General features: G+C 40.2%; 1 long non-coding RNA gene, 1 other non-coding gene and 1 pseudogene across 2 annotated transcripts in view; 2 read left to right on the top strand and 1 right to left on the bottom strand.

The window, feature by feature from the left end:
- LOC124101541 (uncharacterized) overlaps window positions 1-26,011 on the top strand; it is a 30,919-nt gene extending 4,908 nt beyond the window's left edge. Inside the window, exon 2 of the long non-coding RNA XR_006854642.2 lies at window positions 21,373-26,011. This is a non-coding gene — a long non-coding RNA (uncharacterized LOC124101541). The remainder of the gene's footprint in view (window positions 1-21,372) is intronic.
- Trnaa-agc (transfer RNA alanine (anticodon AGC)) lies at window positions 15,459-15,529 on the bottom strand. The gene has a single exon. It is a non-coding gene; the product is annotated as a tRNA-Ala (tRNA).
- On the top strand, window positions 16,546-19,270 carry LOC124101539 (heterogeneous nuclear ribonucleoprotein K-like; annotated as a pseudogene).
- Window positions 26,012-27,202: the final 1,191 nt, after the last annotated feature.

Below are 27,202 nucleotides of genomic sequence, written 5' to 3'. Positions count from 1 at the left end.
GTCTCATGTTGACATCTATATTTCTGACCAGCCAGCTATATAAATCCCTGGGTTCCCTTGACCATCCTTCTTCACATTCAAAAATGTGCTGGAATGGCTTACAAGACTCAGGGAAACATTTTAGTCATACTTATGAGTTTAAATGTATAAGGATATAACGCAGGAATAGCCAGGTGGAAGAGATGCATAAGGCAAGGTATTAGGCATTCAGGGCTTCTCTGTCATTTCAAGGCACAGCACCTTCATAGCACTTCAGTGTGTTCATCAACCAAATAGCTCTTTTGAACCTTATCATATAGTTCCCCCAGACCCTCTACTGGGGTGCTCTACCACTGTACTACATCCCCAGCCCTTTTTATTTTTTATTTTGAGACAGGGTCTCACCAAGTTTTGAAGGCTGCCCTCAAACTTGAAATCCTCCTGTGTTAGCCTCCTGAATTCCTGGGATTATAGGCAGGTACCTCTGCACCCCTGATATTATATATGGGTTTTAATGGAGGTTTCATTATGTAGACATGATTGATCAAAGTACTGGCTATTGATGATTAATTCAACCTTTAGCCCTTTTCCCCTTTTGGAAGCTGGGAGATAGGGCAGAAAGTTCCAAGTCTTTGTCAAGGCTGGCTCTTGCTTGTGGCTAGCCCCAACCTGAAACTATGAAGAACCCCCAACCACCAGTCATCTCATTTGCATGCAAAAGACACTTTCCTCATTCCTGAGATTCCCAGGGTTTTAGGAGCTTACATTTATCACTGGAGGTGGTAGTGCCATTAAACTAGGTGACAGATAAGAAGAACAGATATGAGAAAAAAGACTATTTCCTTCAGCTACCTTGTAGTGAAACAAAACAATAATCACTGTTTCTGGTTCACTGGGATGGCATCCTCATCTCCACTCTTGGACTGAGCTGACAACCCCCAAATACCTACAGGACTTGGCTTTTACTAACCAATTCCCAATTCTCTTCCATGTGTTTACAGTCTTGTGGTTTTCAGTGTTCTGCAGAATGCCTCCTTCTGAACTTCCACTAATTAGTGTCTTTGGTTTGTCCACTTATCTAGGGATCTTTCAATTACTAAAAAGAGGTCTCTCACCTCTACCCATATCTCAGGCAGCTTTGTGAACATTTTCTCATGTGATCCATTTTCTATATTCAGAAGAACTACAGAATATAGGTCAAGGCTCTTTCATGCATATAACTGAAAGCCTGGAATGCACAGGTATAACCCAAAAGGGAGTTTATTGGCTCACCAAACTGAAAATTCCAGAGAATAGACTTAACTTAAGGCATGCTTCCATTTAGGGATATAAATGCTGTCAGGCCCTGATTTTCACTCCTGATGACTCAGGGTCACTTCTTATCTCTCAACTTTATTCTCAGGAGGTTCTTCCCATGCAGTGCAAGGGGGGTCAGGGGGCTGCAGTTACCATAGACTGTTCCTTTTATGCTTAAATCAAGCCAAAAAGAGTAAGCCTTTTATCTATCTGTGCCTGCAACAATAGTCCAGAGAGTTGCTCTGATGTGGTTGGTAGGATTGTTTGTTGGCCTCTGAATGATCTCTAGATCAGGGACTGCTGCAGGCCTGGGTGGGGCTGGGGCGTGGATAAACCACAGATATTCACTAACTTGCTGAAATCCTCCCCTCCCAGGAGGTGGAGCTCAGATATTGCCAACAAAATTGACAGGACTACAAGTATGTGCCACCATGCTGGGCTCCTATATCTTTGCTACTTGAAGTCATCAAAGTTTCAGTGAGTCTGGTACATTGCAACATTATTGGGGGGGGGGGGGGCGGGGGTTAACCCTGGAGTGCTCTAGCACTGAACTACATCCCCAACCTTTCTTATCTTATTTTGAGATGGTCTTACTAAATTGCCTAGGCTGGCCTCAAACTTTTGGTCCTCCTGTCTCAGCCTCCCCAAATGCTGGGATTACAGGCCTGCACCACCTTGCCTGGCTCTCTTTTAGATACTTCTATATTGCCTGAAAATATGGTACCACTGAGTCATGACTCTAAGTCATGATTCTAAGACAGAAGTGATATCCTTGCTTTTTCTGTGTGGAACCAAAGGACTAATCACGTCCTGCTGGCTGAGTCAAGACTATCTACATGCCTTCAAGGCACAGGCCCTTTTTGTTTCCCTCCACCCCACCCACCCCAACCCAGTACTGGGGATTGAACCCTCTAGTGTTCTACTTCTGTTCTACTTCTCCCGCCCTTTTTATAAATTTTATTTTGAGATGGGATCTTGCTGGCCTTGAACTCGGCACCCTCCTGTCTCAATCTCCTGAGAAGCTGGAATTATATGCATGTGCCACTGCTCCCAGCTCTTTTAGCTATTTAATAACTAATCTCTGGGGAAATGCAGGTGAGGGGGAAAAAAATCCCAAATATGGAAAGGTTGTAGAGTCAATAAATCTCTTAATTATAGCTTTAATCCTTAAATAGTTTACAATTATTTTTCTTAATAAAACCTAGAAGCCTAATTTATTAATTTGTTATCTCATCTAACACGCATAAAGGCCCAGTGTTAGTTCTCTAGAAGCTCACAGACTCACTGAAAATTTGATGACTTCAAGTAGCAAAGATATAGAAGCCCAGCATGGTGGCACATACTTGTAATCCTGTTGATTCAGGAGGCTGAGGCAGGAGGATTGCAAGTTCAAGCCCAGTCTCAAAAGTTTGAGACCCTGTCTCAAAATAAAAAGGACTGGGGATATTGCTCAGTGGTAAAGCACCCCTGGGTTCAATCCCTGGTACCAAACAAACAAAAAACAAAGATGTAGAGGTAAAGCTTTGGCAGGAAAGAATCCCCCTTTGCACTAGAAGCTTGCTCAAGCTATGTACTCAGCACTGCTCTATTCCCTAGAAGCCTCTGAAAAGCAGTTTCCCAGCCAGCACACCAGGGTTGAAATACTCTTTCTTCACACCAGGAGCACACTACTACATTGCAAATGGGAGGGTTTGATGTTCATGGTAGCATAAACTTTATGAAGGGCAATTTGGCAATAACTAATAAAAGTGTGCCACTCTTTTGTCTTTTAGAACTGTTTCCTTGCACATGTAGGAAATAACGTTTTTTTAGGTGGTATTAGAGATTTAGCTCTGAGCTGTACCTTCAGTTCCTTTTTATAAAACTCTGAGACAGGGTCTCCCTAAATTTCCCAGGCGGAACTACAACTTGTGGTCCTTTTGGCACGTCACTGGGATTACAGGTGTGTGCCTCTGCCTAGCTGAGCATCTTTGGCATGAAATTTTGTTGTTATTGAGAGATGCTTAACCTATCATAAACGCTCATTCCCTTGCTATTCCCCCTATGAAAAGCTTTGATCTTTCACAGACTAGATTTTGGTCCAGGATAGGTCCTGTGTCTCAGAACGTGACAGTTACTTGGTTGGTTCTCTCTGCTGATAGCTGAAACACTCCAGTGTCTCCACCTGTGTTGCTCACCACTGTAGCTATTTGAGGTTAAATTTGTTCCTTGCTCAGGGCTGTACCAGTTCTCAGCTCTTCTTCCTGCTCCAGTAGGGAAAGTCCCTTTACATGCTTAAAACTGAAACCAAAGTATAACAGCCAGTTGGCCACCACAAAGGCGGGTCCCCACAACCATCATGTCTCCACCCACTCTAGGTTCCTATCGGTACCTCTTAAATCTTTAAATCCTCATAGTTGGCCTTCTTCCTAAGAAATTCCAGGCCCTGGCGGCTCCAGGAATCCAGCTCCTGGCAGTTTCTAAATCTAGATAAATTTTTCCTCCAGAGAGGGATTTTTGTCCCCTGCCCCCCCCCCATGCTTTTCTTTTATGATTCACATTTTAAATTTAGCCAAGAATTGCAGAAGGATTTTAAAAGGTGAAAGAAAGCCAGTAGGTGATCTTGTCTTTCTCCAAAGAGGAGGATTGAGGAGGCATCTTCCTGACTTCTCTGGAAACCCTTAAGTTAAGGATGCAAGTGTTCTTAAGGACCACAGAAGTAAAACAAATGACTGTAGCCACTTGGAGTGAGATAATGGCAGTGGAAGTGTGGGTATGATGGAGGTGAGGTTGTAAGGACTGAGGGATGGTCCACATATACCAAGACCCTCTGCCCCAACCTATATTGGAACCTGGGATTTTTTTGTGTGGTGAGAAGAGGCACATGAAATTTTGTTGTGAAATTCCACACATCTTTATTTATTTTTGGTTCTGTGGGTTAAACCTAGGGTCTCCCACATGCTACCATCGAACTACTGCCCCCAGTTATCTTTTTTATTTTTCTCAGACTACATTTTTTATTATATACCTCCAATTATCTTTAAAATGTTGTTTTGAGTTTTTTGTTGGTACCAGGGATTGAACCTAGAGCCACTTAACCCCTGAGCTACATCTCTAGCCCTTTTTTGTATTTTATTTAGAGTCAGGGTCTCACTTAGGGCCTCACTAAGTTGCTGAGGCTGGCTTTGAACTTGCAGTCCTCCTGTCTTAGCCTCCTGAGTAACTGAGATTGCAGGTGTGCACCACCACACTTGGCAGTCTTTAATAAAGCATTGTGAGTTCAGGAATAGGTCTGCACTTCTGCTAGTTTTCTCCTACCTGCCCCTCAGTCTGCAACCTTCAGTCTGCTGGACTGCCCGTGTAACCAAAGGCTATTTGATCTCTATGGCTGGATTTAAATGGTTTTAATATTTGAATATTTTATTAAATTTATGAAATATTTTGCTTGAATTTATAGAACTGCATTTGTTTTGCTTATACTTAACTCATTTCAAAAAAAATGGTAATAATTTTAAAAATTGTGGTAAAAGATGCCTAATATAAAATTTACCATTTCAACCACTTCTAAGAGTATAGTTCAGAAGCACTAAATAGATTCACATTCTTATGCAACCATATCACTATCCATCTCCAGAATTCTTTCATTTCCTCCAATTGAAACTCTATACCCATTAAACAATAATTCCACATTCTACCTCTAGCTATATCCCCACCACATCCAACTAGGGTGCTGCTGTATGACTAGCTCCTAGCAACTACCACTGTACTTTGTATTCTATGAATGTGCCTAGTCTACTTACCTCAAGTAAGTGGAATTCTATAATATGTGTTTTTTTAAAAAAAAACAGGAAAAAATAACACAAAATTTATTACATACCTAAGGCATGGAGTATTTGATTCCAATATTTCCTTTTTTTTTTTTTTCTTTTTGTACTGTGAATTGAACTCAGGGTCACTTTACCACTGAGCTGCATCCTTGGCCCTTTCTAGTTTTTATTTTGATACAGGACCTCACAAAGTTGCTGAGGCTGGCTCAAACTTGCCATCTTCCTGCCTCAGCCTTCTAAGTAGCTGGGATTACGCAAGTACACCATCACACCTGGCATTTTTCACTGTATTTTTAAATTTTTAAAATTTTTTAAGTGTATATGGACACAATACTTCTTTTTCTATTTATTTATTTTTAGGCAAGCACTCTCCCTCTGAGCTCTACCACCCCAGCCCTTCACTTTTTTTTTTTTTTTTTTTTTTTTTTTTTTTTTTGGTGCTGGGAATCCAACTCAGGGCCTTATGTATGCAAGGCAAGCACTCTACCAACTAAGCTATAGCCTCCAGCCCTTTCACTGTATTTTTTTTTTTTAAAGAGAAAGAGAATTTTTTAATTTGGTGGACACAACATCTTTATTTTATTTTTATATGGTGTTGAGGATCGAACCCAGTGCCCCACGCATGCCAGGCGAGCACGCTACCGCTTGAGCCACATCCCTAGCCTTGTATTTTTAATATTATATATTGACAAGACCATTGTTCAAACTAAGTCAAAAGGTAGTAGAGAAGTAATGTGCTGTAGTTCCAACTAACCAACCAATGGGTCAGCCTCCCTCCCACCCCCTTCCATGGTCCAGGCATCTTCCCCAGTAGCAGCCCTCCTGCCTCCAGAAGTTAGAGCCTGGTTTCTGCCTCTATCCACAGGATAACACTGTCAGCAGAGCCAGCAGCCTTGGGTACAAAGCAGTGAGGACCTCCAGAGAGTCTCTGGGGAGCCATATCTTACCTTCTTTATAACTTGCTTCTTAGTAACCCTGGCCAGCTTTGAAATGGCTGGAAGCACAGCCCCTGCTATGGAGATCAGACAAATAAGCTTCCTCCCACAGATGAGAAGATGTTCTGTCACACTAAAGTACCTAGGTGGGCTCACAGCTATCAGAATTGTTGTTAGAAAAAGGAGTCCACAGTTTAGTGAACCTAAAACTCAACCTCTGATTTTGGGTTGATGCTTCCAAACTCTAGACTTGACTCAAAACTCAAAAATTTAAGCCAGAGGCTGGCAAATGATGGCCTGTACCAGGTCAAATGTGGCCTGCTACCTGTTTTTGTTTATAGTATTGTGATTGAACCCAGGGATACTCTCCCAGAGTTGTTGTACCCCCAGCACTTTTTATTTTTTTTTTATTTTGAAACAGAGTGTTACTAAACTGCCAAGACTGGTCTCAAACTTGCAATTCTTCTCTCAGTTTCCCCAGTTGTTAGGATTATAGACTCCCAGCTGTACCTCTTTTTGTAGGACTTGTGAAGTTAGAATGGTTTTTACATTTAAAGTGATTGAAAAAAATTAAAGGAAGAATTATACTGGAGGACTTGTAATATTTATATGTAAATCAATAGTGTTCATAGGGAGCTGGAGATATAGCTTAGTTGATAGAGTGCTTGCCTCGCATGCACAAGGCCCTGGGTTCAATCCCCAGCACCACAAAAAAAAAAAAAAAAAAAAAAAAAGTGTAATGTTTATAAATAAAGGTTTATTAGAAAACAGCCAGGCTTGTCCAATTGTGTATTATTAGTCTGTGGCTGTTTGTCACAGTCTATAAATCCTAGCCTCCATTCCCATACTTCCTTCCACACAGACCAACTTTAGAGAAATGTGGAAGCCAGCACATTTCCTTTGGCTCTACTTCCGAACACCCTGTGTTAACTACTACCACTACCACCACTCGCCACCATCCTTTTCACTACCATCACTACTGCCACAATCACTACCACAACCATCACCACCAAGATCACCTTGAAACTCCACTTATCTGTAGAAGACTTAGTTGAAGAAAGGAGGCAACTAATAACTAAAGATAATTAACATTGGTCATGTCTCAGAATAACTAAGAGAGTCACCAGTATATCTTATGGATCTAAGGGAGGCCAGAGATCTCTGCCAGGAACATCCCCTCTATTCAAGGTTGCTGGTGTGTCCTCAGCTCCACAAACTAGAAACTCTTTGTGGACTCCGATACTGTGGTGTAAATATACTCCAACAGTTATAGAATGTTGTTTTTTAGCATATAACCCAATGGGATGATCTCTTAAGTCTCTTTCAGAATGTAAGTACTCAGTTCAATTCTTATGTCAGGACCTTCTTCTTCTGGGTTCACTTTTTTCTTTTTTCTTCTTTTTGGTGCTGTGTATTAAACCCGGAGCTTTAGGCCTGCTAAGCAAGAACTCTACCACTGAAATATACCTCCAGCTCAAGTCATCTTTATAAGAAACTCCAAGATAAAACATTTATTTCTGATTTTAATACCAAGAAGAGTTGTCCTAGTCCATTTTCTGCTGCTATGACAGAATACCACAGACTGGGTGACAACCAACGCTACAAGTTCATTTGTCTTATGATTCTGGAGGTTAGGAAGTCCAACAGCACTGTGTGGAAATTTGTGCTTTGTCATAATCTGGCAAAAGGGCCAGCAAGCATGTATAAGCCAGGGAGAGGGTAAGAAGGAGATATACTAACCCACGCCCACAATAATGACATTAATCCATTCATGAAAGCAGAGGCTTCTTGATCCAATCTCTCATAGATTTTTTTTGACCTCAATATTATGATGGCAATTAAATTTCAATATAAGTTTTGGAGGGAACATTCTAAGATTTAAGAATCTGTCTTCATCTCACAGATAGGTGAATCATGCATGTAGCAAAGCAGATATTCCTTTTAACAGAGGCTGTTAAGCTGTTTGGAACCAGATAATATGGCCCAGCTCTGGTAAACGTTGAGTTCTTTAGGCTCTGAAGTTTTGAGCCCCATTCTGGCTTGACACTACTTTATTTTGCCTCAGTCTTAATTTCTGTCTTTGTTGTGGTTTGGATATGAGGTATCCCCCAAAACCTCCTGTGTTAATGCAGGAATGTATGGAAGTGAATTTGAATTGTGAGAATTGTAACCTAATTGTACTCATTTGAATGGACTGAGTGGTAACTGTAGGCTGTTGGGGCATAGCTGGAGAAGGTGGGTCACTAGAAACACTCCCTGAGAGGGCTGTTCTTTCCTGAGACCCCTTCTCCCCACTCTCTCTGCTTTGGAACTGCTGTGAGCTAAGCATCTCCCGCACCCCTACTGTGCTCTTCAACCATGATGTGCTGCTTCTATGGACTGAGACCTCTGAAACTATAAGCCCCAAATAAACTTTTCTTCCTCTAAGTTGTTCTTGTCTGGTATTTTGGTCACAGTGATGCAAAAGGTGATTAACAACAGTCTTGTTATGACCTATAAACTGGGGCTGGGGGTGTAGCTCAATGGTGAAAAGCTTGCTGAGTGTGCTTAAGGCCCTGTGTTTGATCCCCAGCACTAAATACATACTTACATTCGCACATATGAACATATATACACATATATATATAAACAAACAAAACCCTCTAGAAAAACCTTAAAACCTCTAGAGCAAGATGGAAATTAAATGGGTAGATGTCAAATAACCTTCCCACACATACATGTTTGATAGATTGTGTTAAAATGTGGGAGACCTCTGAATATTGAACATTGAAATTAAGGTTATTGAATAATCTCCTGACAATAATTGCTGCACTGTTTCTGCAGTTTTAGCAATAGAAATATTCATCTAATCAACACAAATGTATTGAGTACCTCCTATGAGCTAGTCACTATTCTGACATTGGGCACTCAGCCATGAGAAAAAGCCAAAATTTTCTGTCCTTTAGGGTTGGGGATGTAGCTCATTGGTAGAGTATGTGCTTAGTATGTGTGAGGCTGCAGATGCGAAACCCAGCACCAGTAAAAGAATTCCTGCCCTCATTGAATTTGCATTCTACTGGCCTGATGAAATGCTCTCTGAAAAATGGAATTCATTTCTACCACTTAATAGCTGAATGTCTTCAGGGAAAATCACTTGCCCTCTCTGGGCTGCAGTTTCATCATCAGAAAATTGGGAATGAGGTTTAACTTACTATAAGAAAAGTAAGAAGATATGTAAACATCATTGCATGGTCTCTGTTGTTTGATTCTTGTGCTTATGGCCTTGTTTAACAAATAACTTTTTTGTGCCTAATGTTTTTTTGTTTTGTTTTTTGCACTGGGGATTGAACCCTGGGGTACTTAACCACTGAACCACATCCCCAGCCCTTTTTATTTTTCATTTTGATTCAGGGTCTCAACTAAATTGCTTAGGGACTTGATAAGTTGCTAAAGGTAGCTTTGAACTTGTGATCCTCCTGCCTCAGCCTCTGGTGCTGCTGGGATTATAGGACTGTGCCACCACACCTGACCTAATGATCTTATATTTTTTTAAAAAATTGGGATAATAATACTTAAAGAATTGTGAGATCACTAACAGGGTTAATAAATGTGAAAACTGACACATAGGAAGTCCCCAGTAAAAGTTAACTATTCTCAATTACACCAAAGTGCTCAGTCCTATGTCTCATGTCTCTGTCTTTCCTTCCTCTGAAAATATAACATACATTTATATAATCCTATAACTGGGACTATACAAGGTAAGAAAAGTGATAATTAAAATACATTCCAAGTTCCAGTCATGAAAGGCAGGATCAGAACAGGTGTGGCTGGTAGCATGGAGGGTGGGTAGAACCCTTCACACTGAGAAGCTTCTGAGACTGAGGCTCTCTGTTGAAATCATTCCTGTTACCAATGACAGCTAAGATACTTCACTCATTGTTCTTCACCACCCCACCCACTTTTGTTTGCCATGTGGTACTTAAGATTGAACCCAGGGATGCTCTGCACTGAGCCACATCCCCAGCCCTTTTTATTTTTATTTGAGATGGGGTCTTGCTAAGTTGCCAAGGCTCACCTCCAACTTGTGACTTTCTAGGACTACAGGAGTGTGCTACCATGCCCAGTTCAATTTGTCATCCTTTTGCACATCAGAAATGCCACTTGTGGTCTGGGGTTATGGCTCAGTAGTAGAGCACTCACCTAGCACATGCAAGGCCCTGGATTCGAGCCTCAGCACCACATAAAAATAAATAAATAAAACAAAGGTATTGTGTCCAACTACAACTAAAAATGTGAATATTAAAAAAAAAAAAAGCCGCTTGTAAGAAGTTGCAGCTTCCCTTATTAAGGGAGGATTTCAAATGCTGTCTTCAAGAGCACCTCCAATGTTTTCCAGTGTACTGTTTTACCAGATAAAGCATTAATATGCCCTTTTTTTTGGGGGGGTGGGGGGGGAGTGTATGTGGTGCTGGAGATTGAACCCAGGGCCTTGTGCATGAGAAGCAAGCACTCTACCAACTGAGCTATATCCCCAACCCTTAGTATGCTCTTGAAGGAAAAAGGAACCATTTTTGTCTTTTCTCTAAGGCATTTTAAAAAGAGTGATAGATGCTTTTGGTGAACAAGGAGTACCAAAGAGCAGTAAATGAGAGGGAGCATCTTCACCTCTGAGGTTGGGATAAGAAAATTGAGCAGATGCTTTGTGGAACTGAGTACTGACCACAGACTCAGGTACAGAAAAATGTTATGTTCTATATTTTTAAATTTCATTTAAAAAAAAAATCTCAACCTAATTCCTATTTTTCAGTTATAGTTCCTTAGTCAGTAGTTAGTGTTTGTTGTTTTGTTTTGTTTTGTTACAGGGATTGAACTCAGGGGCACTCAACCACTGAGTCACATCCTCTGCTCTGTTTTGTATTTTATTTAAAGATAGGATCTCATTGAGTTGCTTAGCGCCTAGCTTTTGCTGAGGCTAGCTTTGAACACATGATCCTCCTGCCTCGGCCTCCCAAGCTGCTGGGATCATAGGCATGTGCTACTGCACCCAGCCAGCCAGTTAGTGTTTTTTTGATTTGTGAGGAAGGTGTAGAGTATGCTAGCATTAGGTGAGGATTCATCCTTGCTGTTGTCTGGAGATTCTCCCCACCTTCACCCTGGGGAAGATATTGCCCTTTGGGCCCAGGATGGTTGCAGCTCCTTCCCTATGGGAGAAATCTGGCTGATCCTAGATCTTCCCTAGCATGGGACCACAAGGGCTGGGGCTGTCTTGGGTCTCTTCCCTGCTGTATGCTAGGGAACTCCACAAGCTCTTCCCTCCCCAGACTCCATCAGGAAGAAAGAGGAAAACCTTTTTGCCCTCAGACAATCATGACAAGCAGGTTGCTCTAACTGTTCCATCTCACTGGCCTCTACTGTAGCTTGAGACCTTTCTCAGATCTTTTTCTTGTTTTTCTTTTTCCTTCCTGTTTCCCCTCAATCTCTCCCACCACCACCCCAACCCCTAATCTATCTCTATCTCTCTTACTACAGAACATTTGTTCATGCTTCCCAAAGGGAAATTCTGACCCAACCTAATTGAATAGTCTTCTAAATCCATTCTGAATGTTATAAGTCAAGACTCTAAAAAATAATCACCTTCCTATGAATCAATGGGACTCCTGGTATTTCTTTTATAACATTGGTGTCAATCCATTTCACTTATTCATATGCTGTTGGTATTTTAACTTTGAACAGTTAACTATTAGATCAATTAAGAATAAAGAGGGGCTGGGGCTGTAGATCAGTGGCAGAGTACTTGCCTGGCATGTGTGAGGCACTGGGTTCGATCCTTAGCACCACATAAAAAAATAAAGGCATGCTGTCCATCTACAACTAGAAAAAAAAAAAAGAATAAGGAAAATAAGAATTTTATTTTACCTTTTTTTATTCCTTCTTGTTCATTCTTTCTTTATGTGGACCTGAGTTTTTATTTATATCATTTCCCATCTCCCTAAAGAACTTCTTTTGGTATTTTGCTGTTGTTGTTTCTGGGCTGGTGTGGCTCTTAAGTACTGTACAACTCTATAAATTTTTTTTCTGCTTTGTTCAAGATCATGGAACAACAAAATAACAAAATGTGTTCCAGTTATGTGCTGCCATTCCAGAAATGGCCACCAGATGTCGGTCCTCCCCCAATTTCAAATGTCTAAAGACATTGGTACAGTAAGGAGGACCTGCATCCTGGGGCTGCCAGCCACCAGGTGGTTTAAGTTTCTTGGTCTATCAACATTGCATAAAGAGAAGCTGTCTATTCTCCTTCTAAAACATCCAATGGTTCTTTAGGAAGGGAGAGCTGAATCAAAAAGATAGTATACTGGGACATTGAAGGTGAAGGCATCTTTAAAACAGGGTTAACCCAGAAAGTACAGATCAAAAATGAGGACAGGAAGGCTAATCCTGTAGTTCTGTGTCTGAAGACCAGGTAAGGACCAGGATGGCAGCCTTTCCTTGGGAGACTGAGTCCCTGAAATCATCATACCTTGAAGAAGATGAGAAATCCACTCCCAAATCATCCAGGGACACAAATGTGTTTGCCTCCAGAGCAAGTGATAGGTACAGCTGTTGGGGGAGGTAATTAAGGTATCATGGAAGAGCAATTTCTTCATGAAATTATTTAAATTCAAAACTTAAGATTATGCTGGCTTACATCTGAAAGCTACTTAGTTTTCAAATGTTTGGACCAGCATAACATCCAAACCTCTTACTATCGCTTTTGGGACCCTCCACAGCTATTCCCACTCTTCTTTTCTCACCTATCATGTACCCTACCCCAATCCCCCACTATATCCTTTGTCAGGGGCAGATGCCTTTTGTCCTAAAGTCTCTTCTCCCATTCCTCACTTCATTCAAGATCCACCTAAAATGTGGGCCCAATCTTTTCCTAGGTTTGTGGGGACCTCCCAGGGTGGCACAAGCAGGACCACATATAGCAGCTTAATTCTAAGGGGGACCATTCTCATTGGAGTCTGTGAGGATAGTGCCCCTGGTGTTCCAAGGATTGTACAATGCTGCTGACAGGCATGCTAGGGTCTCTCCTCTCTGGGCTCACCTCTACCACCAGCCTCCAGACAGCATTCTTCCACCTTGCAGGGGCTCTGCAATCACAAGAAAGTTGATGAGGAAGTGGATTATGTTCAGGTTGGTGGTACTATGGCGTCTCAAGTGTCCCTTTGTTTTAAATGACCCTGGATCTCCTGAGCCCAGTAGAGGCAGGTTTTGAGGTGCAACCTTACCCTGCATTCTGCTACATAGCTGCTCCTTAACAGCCCTCAGCCACAATTCCTTCGCACACGGATAATGTGGATTTAAGAAATTGCTCCCAGAATGGGTGTAGTGACAAACACCTATAAACCCAGAGACACAGGAGACAGATGTGGAAGGATCACAAAGTTCAAGACCACTCTCAGCAACATAGTGAGAACTACCAAGAAGGAAAGGAGGAAAGAAAGAAAAAGAGGCAAACAGCCACCTGGATTTATTTGATCCCTAGTACTGGGGGGAAATTGCTTGCTGACTGATTAGACCCATAATGTAACAGCCTTCTATGCCCCCACTGCCTGGACCTGCACTGGTCAGCATGTGTTCCTTCCTGGCATAGGGGACCAAGAATTGAGGGTGTGTGTCAGTGGGCTAGGCAGATAACTTCCCAGAGTGGTGGTGGAGGGAGAGGCTTCCAAAGGTTTCTTTGGCACCTTGAGCCTCTGCCCAGATTGGGAGAATCTAGTCAAAGCAGGCCTTTGCCAGCTCTAGCACTTCCCAAGGGAATTAGGCATTAAAGGTGGCAATAGTTTGACTAAAGGGCCCTTCTTCTATATTGTTTCATATTGTCAGGAATACCTCTGGAATTTCTAAAAGGAAAGGGCTCCAGGGAAACAATCTGGTTGAAAGGTGATAAGAAATCAGGAGAACACCTACCAATTTGCCTTGAAGCTTTGTTTTACAATTTAATACAAACAGCAGCATTCCCATAGATGCCATATTCACACTTATATGTGGACATTCTTATAAGAGTTTGATTTGTAAGATTGATCAAGATTATAGAGAGGCAAGCATTTCTTGATACAAATCATGCCATGGTTGAAAGGAATGTTCATGAGCAGTGTTGGCAATAAGGAAATGTGATTGGTTTTAGCATCCAATTGGGCCACTTCAGCAAGGAATACATTGGGAATGAAAACTGTCTCAAAAATAAATAAATAAAAATAAAGAGGACTGGGGTAAGGTAGCTCAAGGGTTACATGCCCTGTGGGTTCATTCCCCAATACCAGAAAAAAAAAAAATGTTGGTGTTTTAAGTACCAATGGAGGAGAAATTATGTGGACTGACTTCAAAGGGAAAAGGTGGGAGAAGTGTCAAGATAAAAGGAGGAAGGTTTAGGAAGACTCTCCAAGACTAGGAAGGTTCAGAAGTCTGTAATGTACTCAAGAAGCTGAGACACCCCTCCCCCCACTCTCTCCATATACAAGGAAGAATCTTTCCTTCCAGAAGCACCAGTCTGGTAGGTATACCTGATACAGTCTTGTATGTTTAAGAACAGGGCAGGTCATAAGAAATGAATCATTAGGCAGTTTCATCATTTCTTGAATAGCATAGGGTGCATTTAACCAAACCTATATGGCGTAGGTCAGTCACTCCTTGTTATGGCCTATATGTAGTCAAGAGCTATAGGAAGACAGGTGCCTCAATGCACATCTGTAATCCCAGGGACTTGGGAGACTGAAACAAGAGGCTCACATGTTCAAGGCCAGTCTAAGCAACTAAGTGAGAACCTGTTCCAAAATAAAATTAAAATGTCTGAGGATGTAGCTCAGTGGTAGAGCACCCTTGGGTTCGATCCTCAGTAGTTCCAAAAAAAGAAAAGAAGTACAGTACATATTTTAGTCAGCATTGTGTCACGGTGACAAAAAGACCCAATAATAACAACTTACAGGAGGGAAAGTTTATTTTGGCTCAAGGATTTGGAGATTCAGTCAATGATCGGCCGATTCTATATTTCTGGGCCTGAGGTAAGGCAAAACATCATGACAGAAAGGTGGGACAGAAGAAAGCTGCTCAGTTCATGATAGCCAAGAAACAGATAGTCAGGGAGAGAGCAGGGATGGAGGGAGCTCTTCTTACCAAAGACAAAATATAAACTACAAATGTATGCCCCCAGTGATCTACTTCCTCCTACATACTATACCCTACACTCCTTACCACCCATCAAAGAATTCAAATGGATTAGTCCACTGATTAGATTACAGCTCTCTTAATCTAATAATTTCACCTCTGAACATTCCTATAATGTCTCACACATAAGCTTTTGGGGAGGACATCTTATTCCAAACCATAACAGGACAGTAAGTACGTAAACCAGTAATTTAATAATTTATTGTCATTATCAAGTATGTGCTGAATATAATTGTATGTACTATTTCTTTTCCTGTGGTGTGCTGGGGATTAAACCCAGGGCCTCTCGCATGCTAGACAAGTGCTCTACCACTGAGCTATACCACCAACCCTGTTTATTTTATTTTGAGATAGGGACTCATTGAATTTCCCAGGCTGGCCTAAAACTTACAATCCTGCCTCAGCCTCCCAGCTAGTTGGGATTACAGATGCATCACACCATGCCTGGCTTGTACTGTACTTTTATATAAATGGCAGAAATATAGATTTATTTCTACCAGCATCCCCATATACATGAGAATAATGCTTTGTTCTATAAAATTGCAAAAAGAAAAAGCTTTTCAGCTCTATTACAATTTTATGGGACCACAGTCATATGTCCTATCATTGACTGAAACATCATTTATTTGGTACATGGCTATGGTGGGATCCAGGTTCAGATTTAATTTCATTTAGAAAAATACAGTAATGTAGCAGAGTGTATTGGCACATGCCTATAATCCCAGCAACTTGGGAAGCTGAGACTTGAGGATCACAAGTTTGAGGCCAGTCGCAGCCACTTAGCGAGCCCTTAGCAACTTAGTGAGACCCTGTCTGAAAAAAAAAAAAAATGGCTGAGGATGTGGCTCAGTGGTAAAGCACCCCTGGATTAAATGCCCACTATCAAAAAACTAATTAATTATAAAAAAGTAAAATACAGTAATGTAGACAGAGGAGCCAGCACCAAGTCTAGGGTATATGAGCAATGCCTTTAAAGTGAAGGAGTCTGAGCTGGGAGTCAGGTACAGGATTAAGTTAAGTAGCATGGAAGGCCAGAAGATAGAGATGATAGAGACCTGGGGCAGACATAAGGCTCAGGGTAGTATATAAAGGAACCATCCTTTCTTAAACATGAAACAAAATTAAAAGACATAGTGGAAATGCTGAACAGAGTTATGTATAATTTTAGTGAATAAATTACATCATAATAGTCTGAGAGAAAATATTTTCTACATAGATTAATTCTGATTAACATCCCAAACCCCTACTTATCCATAGCCAAAGGACAAAGAGACTAACAATGTTTTGCCTGCCTCCAGCTTATTTGTAGCCTATAGATTGGTGTGTCCATTTAATACAAGAAAATGGAAACTGAATGACCAGATGAAATCTTCCCCAACATTGGAACCAATGGCATATTTGGTAATTGCCCTGTAGAAGACAGGAAAGAGGAAAAAGCATTTAAAAGGTCTAAAAAGAGAGATGAGATGGTTGAATTATGCATTCTGCTTCAGAGCAAGAATGCTGGGCAGCAATTGGAAAAGGAGGTGATGCTATTAAAGCTAAAATAATATATTAGACTAAAATGCCATTGTCTCAATCCTAGACAGCAGTGGCCCCACGCACATATTGAATATCAGTGCTGATATTGAAATAACTGGAGAAATTTGGAAAAAAATTATCTCTTCCTTGGAAGAGGGCCTGCAGCTGCCATCACCCACTGCAATCTACCATTCGAATCTGCTATGGAATGTTTAAAGTACCTTTGACTACAAGTTGAGACAGTGATTCTTCAGTCTGGGAGGAGGAATTTTGGGGTCAAAGGTCTAAAAGAACTCTGAGGGAACACTAAGACAAAAATCAAGTTTTTCCAGGAATTCTGTCTTCATTCCACTGACAGAGTTGTTCTATTAGAGGAAAGCCTGATAGGATGATATAACACATAAAGATCATCCTTGATCTTATATCTGAATCTCCCATCAAAGGATATGCTCAGCCTTATAATCTCAATTTTTATGATTCTGGTGTTTTTACAGTGAGTTTTGATCACCACTCTGGATGTCCTGTGGGATTTCCCATATGGGAAAGAGGTAGTTTTGACAGAATGGTCCCTGGTCAGGGTGGGTGGCCCAATCCTCATTCTAGAAGAGAATATGATATGAACCCTCATCAAGATCACCACCTCCTCCTCCTGGTGGAGGTGGTCTGGGTGGTAGCTGGTGTTGGAATCTTCCTCTCCCAAGCTCTTAGAAAGGGAGACCTAATGACCTATGACAGGGAGGAAGACCTGGAGACTGCTATGATGGCATAGTTTTCAGGGCAGATGAACTTGGAACTCTGCAATAGTTCTTATGCAGGGAATCATGTTTTATGTGGGAGAGATACTGGGGATTGAACCCAGGAGTGCTTTACTGCTAAACTAGGTCCCCAGCCCTTTTTATTTTTGAGACAGGGTCTCACTGAATTACTTATGCCCTTGCTATGTTGCTTGAACTTGTGATCCTCCTGTCTCAGATTCCAGAGTTGCTGGGTTTACAGGCAATTGCCACTATGCCTGGTTTATATGGTGATCTTGGTGGACCTATTATTACAACATAAATAACTATCACCAGAGATTTGGCTAGACCTATTATTGGCAAAGGTGATCAGTGTATTAAACAAATCCACCATTAATTAGGAACATCAATCAAAATTGATAAAACTTTAAAAGGATCTGAAGATGGGAGCATTACCATTTTAGGAACACAAGACCCATACAGAATGTATCATATTTTCTGCAGAATAGTGTGAATCAGTAAGCAAATGTTGAAGGATTCTAATGCAGGATAATTTGTGTGTGTGTGTGTGTGTGTGTGTGAGAGAGAGAGAGAGAGAGAGAGAGAGAGAGAGAGAGAGAGAGAGAGAGAAGCAGTATTCTGGAACGTTTTTCTAAGACTAGTGACGAACTGAAGGAATCCTACAATCTTTTTAAAAACCTACTTTTGTTTAAAAAGGCAGTAGTCCTATGATTCACAGGCTCTCTGCATTTGTGATGCAGTGAAATCTCTGCTGTTCACCCAGATACAATGTTTTAGTTCCTTCCAAACATTGTTGGTAGAGGGAAAGGCAGGCAAAAACTTAACTTTGAAACAGCAGCAGAGAGAGTGAATTTAAATTTTTGTTCATTGTTGGTGATTTAACCTCCAACCCCTACCCCATAATTATTGTGAGCACCTTACTTTGTGGTCTCTATAAACGTTTGAGGGGATGGGACAGGAAGGAAAGTAACAATAGTCTACCTGTCCCTGGCATCTGTTCAAAGCAGTGTGCAGAATATAATGCTCTTTGGTAAGAAACATTCTGACTTTTAAAATAAATTTAATGAACCTATAAAAAAGAGAGCAAATTTATATGATTAGGTAAATAACAAAAGAAGAAATACAGTTGACCAATTAGCTTATAGGAAATACTCAACCTCATTAGTAATCATTGAAATGCCAACTTAAAGGATATACTATACTATCCACTAAGGTGATAATAATTTAAAGATTATTACGTATATTGATAAATACTATTTCCTTAATAAAGAATTTATTTATTTACTTACTTACTCATTTGGATGACTTGTCTGGATTGAACCTGAGTCTCATGCTTCCTATTACTACTAAGCCAAACCCTAATCCCAGTTCTCTATCTTGATTGAATCCAGCTGTGATATCTCTTAGTCTTTTAAAATCTGAACAGTCTGCCTTGTAATCTTCATATTTTGGAAGAAAATAGCCAGTTGCTTTGCAGAATGCCCTTTACCTTGGGTTTGTCTTGTTTTTCCTAATGCTTGGATTCAGGCTATACATTTTTGGCAGGAATATCATAATGAATGAAATGAAACTTAGGGCCTCAAGGATGCTAGGCAAGTGCTGTACCACTAAGCTAAGTCCCCAACCTTCTTGTTATTTTAAATAATATCACATGATCTACATCTTTGTCTTCCTGTCTTTGTCTTCCCTTGCCCTAGTCAGTGTGATTGGGTCAACAATGAGCCAGTGCACATTTGATTCAGGATTTTTGCCTAAACTAAATAAAGGGAAATTCTTTTCTGCTATTCTTATACCCCAGAGGTTCCTTGAGTTGCAGCAGCCATATTGGAACCATAAGGGGAGAGTCAGTTTGGGAATGAAGAAGCACATGGAGAAAGAGAAAGGTCCCTATAACATTGTTGGACTGTCTCCATCAAGCACATTGAAAGCAAAACCAATTCCTTGGACTTCTTATTTATCTGAATAAATAAATCCTCTTGCTTAAAACAGGTTGTATAGTTGTTGTTGTTATTATTATTATTATTATTATTATTATTATTATTATTATCATCATCATCATCATCATCATCATTTGGTCACAAACCAAAGAATCTCCATGATAAGATCGTGTACATTATTGATATTTTTTTGTATGAAAAAGTCAGATCAAATAACCTGGACATCTGAGCAGCAGAAAATAAAATAGTGATAACATTTGTATTAAAAAAGTAATTCAGAGAAAAGCTTCTACTTATTTATGTATTTTTGGTACCAGGGATTGGACCCAGGGGCATATAACCACTGAGCCACATACCCAACCCTTTTTATTTTTTATTTTGAGACAGGGCCTCATGAAGTTGCTTAGGGACTCCTAAGTGGCTAAGGCTGTCTTTGAACTTGTGATCCTCCTCCCTCAGCCCCCCAAACCACTGGGATTACAGGTGTGCACCACCACACTCAGCTGAAAAGCTTCTTTTTAGCCACAGATTTAGTCTTTGACTACTCTGATTTAAAAGTGAGCATTTTTCTTGGCAGAGTTGCCTTAATAGAAAACAGTGTTTCTCTATAATGTACAAAAATTCTTTAGTAAGTTTAGGTGTTTGATAGCCTAAAATGGTATTTACAGAACGAATGGTTAGCATTGAGGTTTAGTCTTCTGAATTTCATCAGGGAGTTTAAAAAAAATAAAAAGCTCACTGTCCTTTCAGTTTTAAATCAGGAAACAGAATTCTACAATCCCATATTTTGTCACTAATCTAGGTTTTCTGTTCATTTTACCTGTAAGAAAGTGAGGTTCAGAAGAATATATTTGTTTATCCTAAGCTATGACCTGGGCCTAAGACCCAGGACTTAGCAGATGCCTGACAAACTGTAGTTGAATAAATGGAAAAAGCAATGGAATTACTATAGTGACTAGCCATAGTTCCTTCTGTTTGTCTGGCCCTAACTGTTATAGTTTGGATCTGGAATGTTTCTCAAAGGCTCCTCTCTGGAAGGCTTGATCCCCAGCTGATAGTATTGGGAGGTGGTGGAAAGTTGAGAAGGTGGGGCCTAGTTGAAATAATTAGGTCAGTGGGGGATGCCCTTGAAGGTCATATCTTGTCTGAGTCTCTTTCCTTTTCCTCTTTTTCTCTCTTCCTTTCCTGTGTGTCAAGAGGTAAGAGTCCTTTTCTGCTCCCTCGTTCCCACTGCCATGGGCATTCTGCCTCATTTTAGACCCAAAGCAATGCAGTCAACTGACCATGACTGAAATCTCTGAAATCATACATCAAAATAAATATTTCTTCCTTTTAAGTTGTTCATCTCAGGTATTATGTTACAGAGATAAAAACCTGAGTAACTCACTAGCCATTGGGTTTCACCAACCCACCATTTGCTTTTTCCACCATTTGCTACTTCCACCATTTGCTTTAGCACAGATTTTCACTAGTGTTGGCTTCCCAGGTCTTGCCTGATACAGATTCTATGACACATTGATATCTAACAAGTTCATCCTCTCCTTTTCAGGGAACAGTGCCATAGGAACCAACCAACTTTATTATGATATCTCTCTCTCTCTCTCTCTCTCTCAACCCAGAGTACTTAACCTCTGAGCCATATGTGTGTGTGTGTGTGTGTGTGTGTGTATATATATATATATATATATATATATATGTATGTATGTGTATGTGTGTGTATATATATATATATATATATATATATATATATATTTAGAGACAGAGTCTTGCTAAGTTGCTGAAACTGGCTTTGAACGTGTGATCCTCCTGCCTCGGCCTCCTGAGCTGCTGAGATTACAGGTAGTACCACCATGCCTGGCTTCATGATCTCATTTTATCATCTCTTTATACAATGTGTTGGCCATAAAATTAATTTATATTATTTATTTGGGAACCTGAAAAACTTTCTCTCTTCCAGGCAGTACTGAGTCTCACCCTATGTACTTTATGGAAAATGTCCTGGATGCTTTAGAATCCTGCTTTGGAACTTCAAACAGAGAAATGAAGTCACATAAATGAGTAAAATTTTTTATTTTATGTTACAACTTCTATAATTGCCCAGGTATCTGAAGTCTTGCTAATTCTCCCTCTGAAATATCTTTTACATCTTTCTCGCTTTCCTATTCCTATAGTCAGTGGTGTGTGATGGAACTTGAAAGAGCCAATACTTAATTTTCAGAAAGTGGTCAAGTCGGTTATTATATGGTTGACATCTTGAAATATTGGTAATATTGGTAATATTCATACCACAAAAATCAGCAAATGATACACATCAACTGCTTCTCATCTTTAGCCTGAACTGAGCAGATGGTAGACATTTACCAGCATCTCACCACATATAGGTCTTTCCCTAATTTAAGTCTTTATTACCTTTTTTTTTTTAAGTTGTAGATGGACACAATACCTTTATTTTATTTATAAAAACCCATATGGGTTCAACCCCATATATAAATAAAATAAAGTATCGAACCCAGTGCCTCACCCATGCTAGGCAAGCATTCTACCACTGAGCTACAACCCAAGCCCCTTTATACTTTTTGCATGGACTGTTAAAAAATCTTACTAACCAGTATTTCTGCACTTGGATCCTTCTCATTCTAGCAAATTTTTAGAGTATTTTTTACTATATGTAACAGAAAACCTCATTACAGATTTCTTAAATATGAGAAAAAATTATAATTTCACATACCAAATAGTTCAAAGATAGGGCACTTTCAAGAAACCCTACACCTCACAGGCTCACTAAGTGCTCAAATTCTTTCTATTTTTCAACATTGCCCCACTCATCCTGTTAGTATTTCCCTTAATGGCTTCAAGACAACTGTCATGATTCAAATATCACATCCTTTCGTAATGACATTTATATGTTTTCACTACATACAATCTTCTAAAAAGCCAGTAAGCAGGTTTCCCCTTGAGTCTCTTTTGACAGAATCAAAACCCACACTTGGTTTTTGTTTTTTTGTTTGGTACCAGGGATTGAACCCAGGGGCACTTAACCTCTGAGCCACATCCCAGCCCTTTTTTATATTTAGAGACAGGGTCTTGCTGAGTTGCTTAGGGTCTCACTAAGTTTCTGAAGCTCACTTTGAACTCTTGATCCTCCTATCTCAGCCTCCTGAGCCTCTGGCATTACAAGGCATGTGCCACTACACCCAGTCCACACTGGTTCTTAAGACAATCACTAACTAAGGTAATAGAATTACCAAGATTGGTTCAGATCACTGGTTCCCAACCCTTTAAAATGAACATATTATTATATATTAAATATTTCATAATACTCCTCTTTTTTGAAATGAAAATCAAAGATGATAAAACCTACCCACACACATAAAAATATAAATCACTGGCTGGGGATGTGGCTCAAGCGGTAGCGCGCTCGCCTGGCATGCGTGTGGCCCGGGTTCGATCCTCAGCACCACATACAAACAAAGATGTTGTGTCCACCGAGAACTAAAAAAATAAATAAATATTAAAAAAAAAGTATTAAAAAAAAAATATATATATATATATAAAAATCACTATAAACCCTAACTGGGATATAAACCTGAAATAAAGATAATTATTAAAAATTAAGGGGCTGAGGACATAGCCCAGTTGGAAGAGTGCTTGCCTTGCATACACGAGGCCCTGGGTTCAATCCCCAGCACCACCACCAAAAAAAAAAAATTATATGTATGTGCATTTCGATATATATGACAAATTGTATTATGGGTCCCCATTATTTCTTGCTCTCCCTATATCAGAATTATACACCTCAGCCTGATGGCTTGTGACTTACATTATCTCAATTTAGATAAGGCTTGCTTTACAACTTGCTTTGACCAATGTTATATGAAAGAAAGTGGCACGTCTGAGAAAAGCTTGAAAAGCCATCAAATGACTCCAGTATTCCTCTTTTCCTTTGCCATAATAACAGTTTTACTTAGCTTTCCATATGAAAAATTGTGGAACAGATGCAAAATAGCAACTAATGTGTAATATGAACAACATATACATCTTTGTAGTTATAAGCCATTGAGATTTGGCAAGGGGCTGTTTGTTACCATAATATAACCTATCAAAATCTGACTAACACAATATGAAATAAGATATTCTAGCATATAAAAAAGAAGTCTGCATTTGATGAATGTTTTCACCTATGTTTTGTGACCCAGCAGCTTTAGATAAACACTGATACCAATGAAAGAATTTAGAAACCAAGATATTTCTATTAGTCCCACGATTTTCTGCAGTGGTGATCAACTCTTAGTGAAGCTGTAAGTTAAAAAAAAAAAAAAAAAAGCAAAAAAGCATCCTACCAGGAACTGTGGCACACACCTATAATCCCAGCTGCTAAGCCAGCCTCAGCAACAGCAGGTGCTAAGCAACTCAGTGAGACCCTGTCTCTAAATAAAATACCAAATAAAGGGGGTGGGGTGGGGATGTGGCTCAGTGGTTGAGTGCCCCTGAGTTCAATCCCCAGTACTCCACCCAAAATAAGCATCTTTCAATTTATATAGTAGTTTACATCCTGGAAAATGAAGTCTATAATAAAATTGGGCAAAATTGGTTGCTGCCAGACTTATATAATTATGAAGAAATCCTTCATCTACATGAATGTTAAGTCATGGGTCTATTTATACAAAGTTAAAAAACGGGCTGGGCACAAGGGCACACACTGTAATCCCAGCAACTCTGGAAGCTAAGGCAGGAGGATCACAAGTTCAAAGCCAGCCTCAACAACTTAAATGAGACCCTCAGCAAATTGGCAAGACCCTGTCTCAAAAGATAAAAAGGGCTAGGGATGTAGTTCAGTGGTAAAGTCTCCCTGGGTTCAATCCCCAGTAACAAAAAATTCTCAAACATATACATGCTGTTAGAACATACATGAATGTGTGACTGGAAGAAGGCACTAAGTGTGTTCAGTTTGTGAAGATTAATCAACTGTACACCAATATATATTTTTCTATATGTATATTACACTATACTCACAATCATGCAGGGCGTGGGACAAATCTTTGATGTGTGGGTTTGTCTTATGTATTACAGTATATGAAGCATTTCTGGTCATTGTCCATGAACTGTCAGTAGGTAGTCTCCCTAAATAATTGACAACACCAAACACAATTTTATCACAAATTTCTCTAACAGTGAACCCCTGGGTTCCTTAAGTTATCCTAATCAAGCCTCACTCCCTGGGCTTGTCTGCTTGAAGCTCATTGACTACCTGATATCTAAATAAAATTAGTCTTTCATTGGTCAGTCTTCTCAGGCAGGGTAGAAGGGAATGAGCGGTAGGTGTTATTGTAGTAAGACCCTGTCTCTAAATAAAATATTAAAAAAAAAAAAAAATAAGGGCTGGGGATGTGGCTCAGTGGTTGAGTGCCCCTGAGTGCCTCTGGTAGTGGTAATGATGATGGTGGTAGTCATAGCAATGGTGGAGGTGGTGGTGATAGTAGAGGTGGTGTTAATGGTGATGATGGTGGAGGTGATGATAGAGGTGACAGCAGTGGTGGTAGCAATGATTGGTTAGTTAACCATCTGTGTCTGCCACAGAATCTTCCACACACATTCTCACCAATATCTCAAATCACTTTGTCCTCATTTTCCAGAATCTGCAGTGGCTTCCAATCATCTACAGAATAAAACACACTCACTTATCTTTCTAGACTATTTTAAGGCTGATTTTATTCTCACTGAACGTTGCCTTTTCCCTTCACTTAACATGCTCTGGAGTCACAATGCAATGCTTCTTCTGTTGAGAAAATCCTGCTCCCATTCTTACTTCTTTATTCAAATGCTTCCTCTTCCACTAAGAAACTTCTATCACAGAGTTAATTTCTCCTTTGTTTACCTGCTATGGGTTGTTTGGTTTTTTTGTTTGTTTGTTTGTTTTTGTTTTTTGGGTTTTTTTAGTATTTTTTAGTTGTAGATGGACACACTACCCTTATTTTATTTATTTATTTTTTAATGTGGTTCAGAGGATTGAACCCAATGCCTCACATGTGCTAGGCAAGCGCTCTGCCACTGAGCCACAACCCCAACCCCTGGGTATTTTACTTATCTCTCTCCAGCTTTTTCTTCATAGTAAGTTAGCACAAATCTTTTACAGCCTCCACAAACTTACTATAGTGATAGGCACTCACTGGGTGCTCAAAAAAATGCTGTTGAGTTAAATTGAACAAGAACACAGCTACTGAATTTCACAGAAATCAAGAACCCAATATCCAAATATTTTAACTGGTTGAGACCTATAGTTTTTCCTCTGATTTGAATTCTAAATGTCCCTCAGAGGTCTATGTGTTGAAGGCCTGTTCCCCAGGTGATAGTATAGAGATGTGGTAGAAACTTTTAATGAGATGGGTCCTAGTAGAATGCCAAAGTGCATTGTGGGACCCCTGGCTCTTCCTCTTTCTCTTTTGCTTCTTGGCCATGAGGTGAAGATGAGCGATTTTGCTCTACCATGTACTCCCACCATCATGTGCATAGCATAGAGGCCCGTATCAACAGGGCCAATCAATCATGTGCAGGAATTTCTAAAACTGTGTGCTCAAATAAATCTTTTCTCTTTTTAATTATTTCAGTCATTTTAGTGACAGCTAACACTGTGTAGTGTTTCCACCAATAGCTTCAAATGTGAATTAATGGTACTTCCTTCCTCTCATTGTAAGATTGCTTTTTGGACAGGACTCAAGGAGGGAAATTATTGTCTTCCCTGAACCACAGTAAAATGCACAAGTTCACCATGCTGGGACTCTGTCAAGGTACAACAGAATCAACTAGAGAACAAGGAGGAAGTCCTGGTAGCAGCTCAGTTTTAGCATGATATTTCAGTTGCATTCAGTATTGCCTATTATATCCTATGGGAATTACCAAATCAGTTAACAATAATCCTCCACTCTGGTTAACCTGGAAGGTATGTGTCCAAGTGACAGAAAGGAGTGCAGACTTGAGTTGGGAGAATGTGTTCAGCATTCTATCAAGTCACTCCTTTATGTAAAATACTAAGTGACTCCCTTGGCCTAGTGTCCCCACAATGGTCTGCTATGGCTTGCCTGTTTCACTCACTAGATTTCAAATTCCTTGTGGACTGCAGAGCACCTTATTCAAATTAACTACCCTCAGGCATGTCCAGTCCCCTGGGATCAGGCAAAAATGTGAGGAAAATCTCTTAAGCAATGTATCTCCCTGTCCTCCCTCCTTGGAAAAAAACACTCCACCCCTGAAATCACAAGTCTGTTTTTTTTGGCCCGGGTGTCCCAGGTCCCTCCTCCTTTAGGCCCCCTTCCCTGTGGGTCCTGAGGGTGTGACTTACCGGGCTGGGAAACCTGCACTCTTTTCCCTCCATCCCCCTCTCCACCACATTCCCACCCTTTCTGCAAATCACAGCACTGCTCAGCCAGCACTCCCTCTATTGGTAATGCTTCGGTGGAAGGTTTTGAGCTGAAGTTAAAAAGACAAAAAAGCCAAGATGTCCCCCCATGGTTCTGGACCTAATATTGCTTCTAACGTTCCTTTCCGCTGTTGGTTCCCTAGGTCCCACCTTTTTGTTCTTTACCTTTTTTTTTTTTTTTTTAATTCACAATATTTTTGGAGACTCCGGCCTCGCCCATTTCCAACATTTCTTATAGAGTATTTCCCCCCTTTCTTCACAGACTTTAAATCACGTTTAAATTTTTTTTTCTAGTGTGAATGAGAGCTATTAAGAGTCCAGAGGGAAAAAGTAGGACTCTAAAAGCTTATCAAAACAGATCCTCTTTTGAGAA

This window comes from Marmota monax, unplaced genomic scaffold (assembly GCF_021218885.2).
Source record: "Marmota monax isolate L192 unplaced genomic scaffold, Marmota_monax_Labrador192_F-V1.1 WCK01_AAM20220418_F8-fsc00390, whole genome shotgun sequence".
In the NCBI taxonomy this organism is placed as follows: Eukaryota; Metazoa; Chordata; class Mammalia; order Rodentia; family Sciuridae; genus Marmota; species Marmota monax.
The sequence above is the reverse complement of the archived record's forward strand: the minus strand, read 5'-3'. Positions and strand labels throughout refer to the sequence as shown.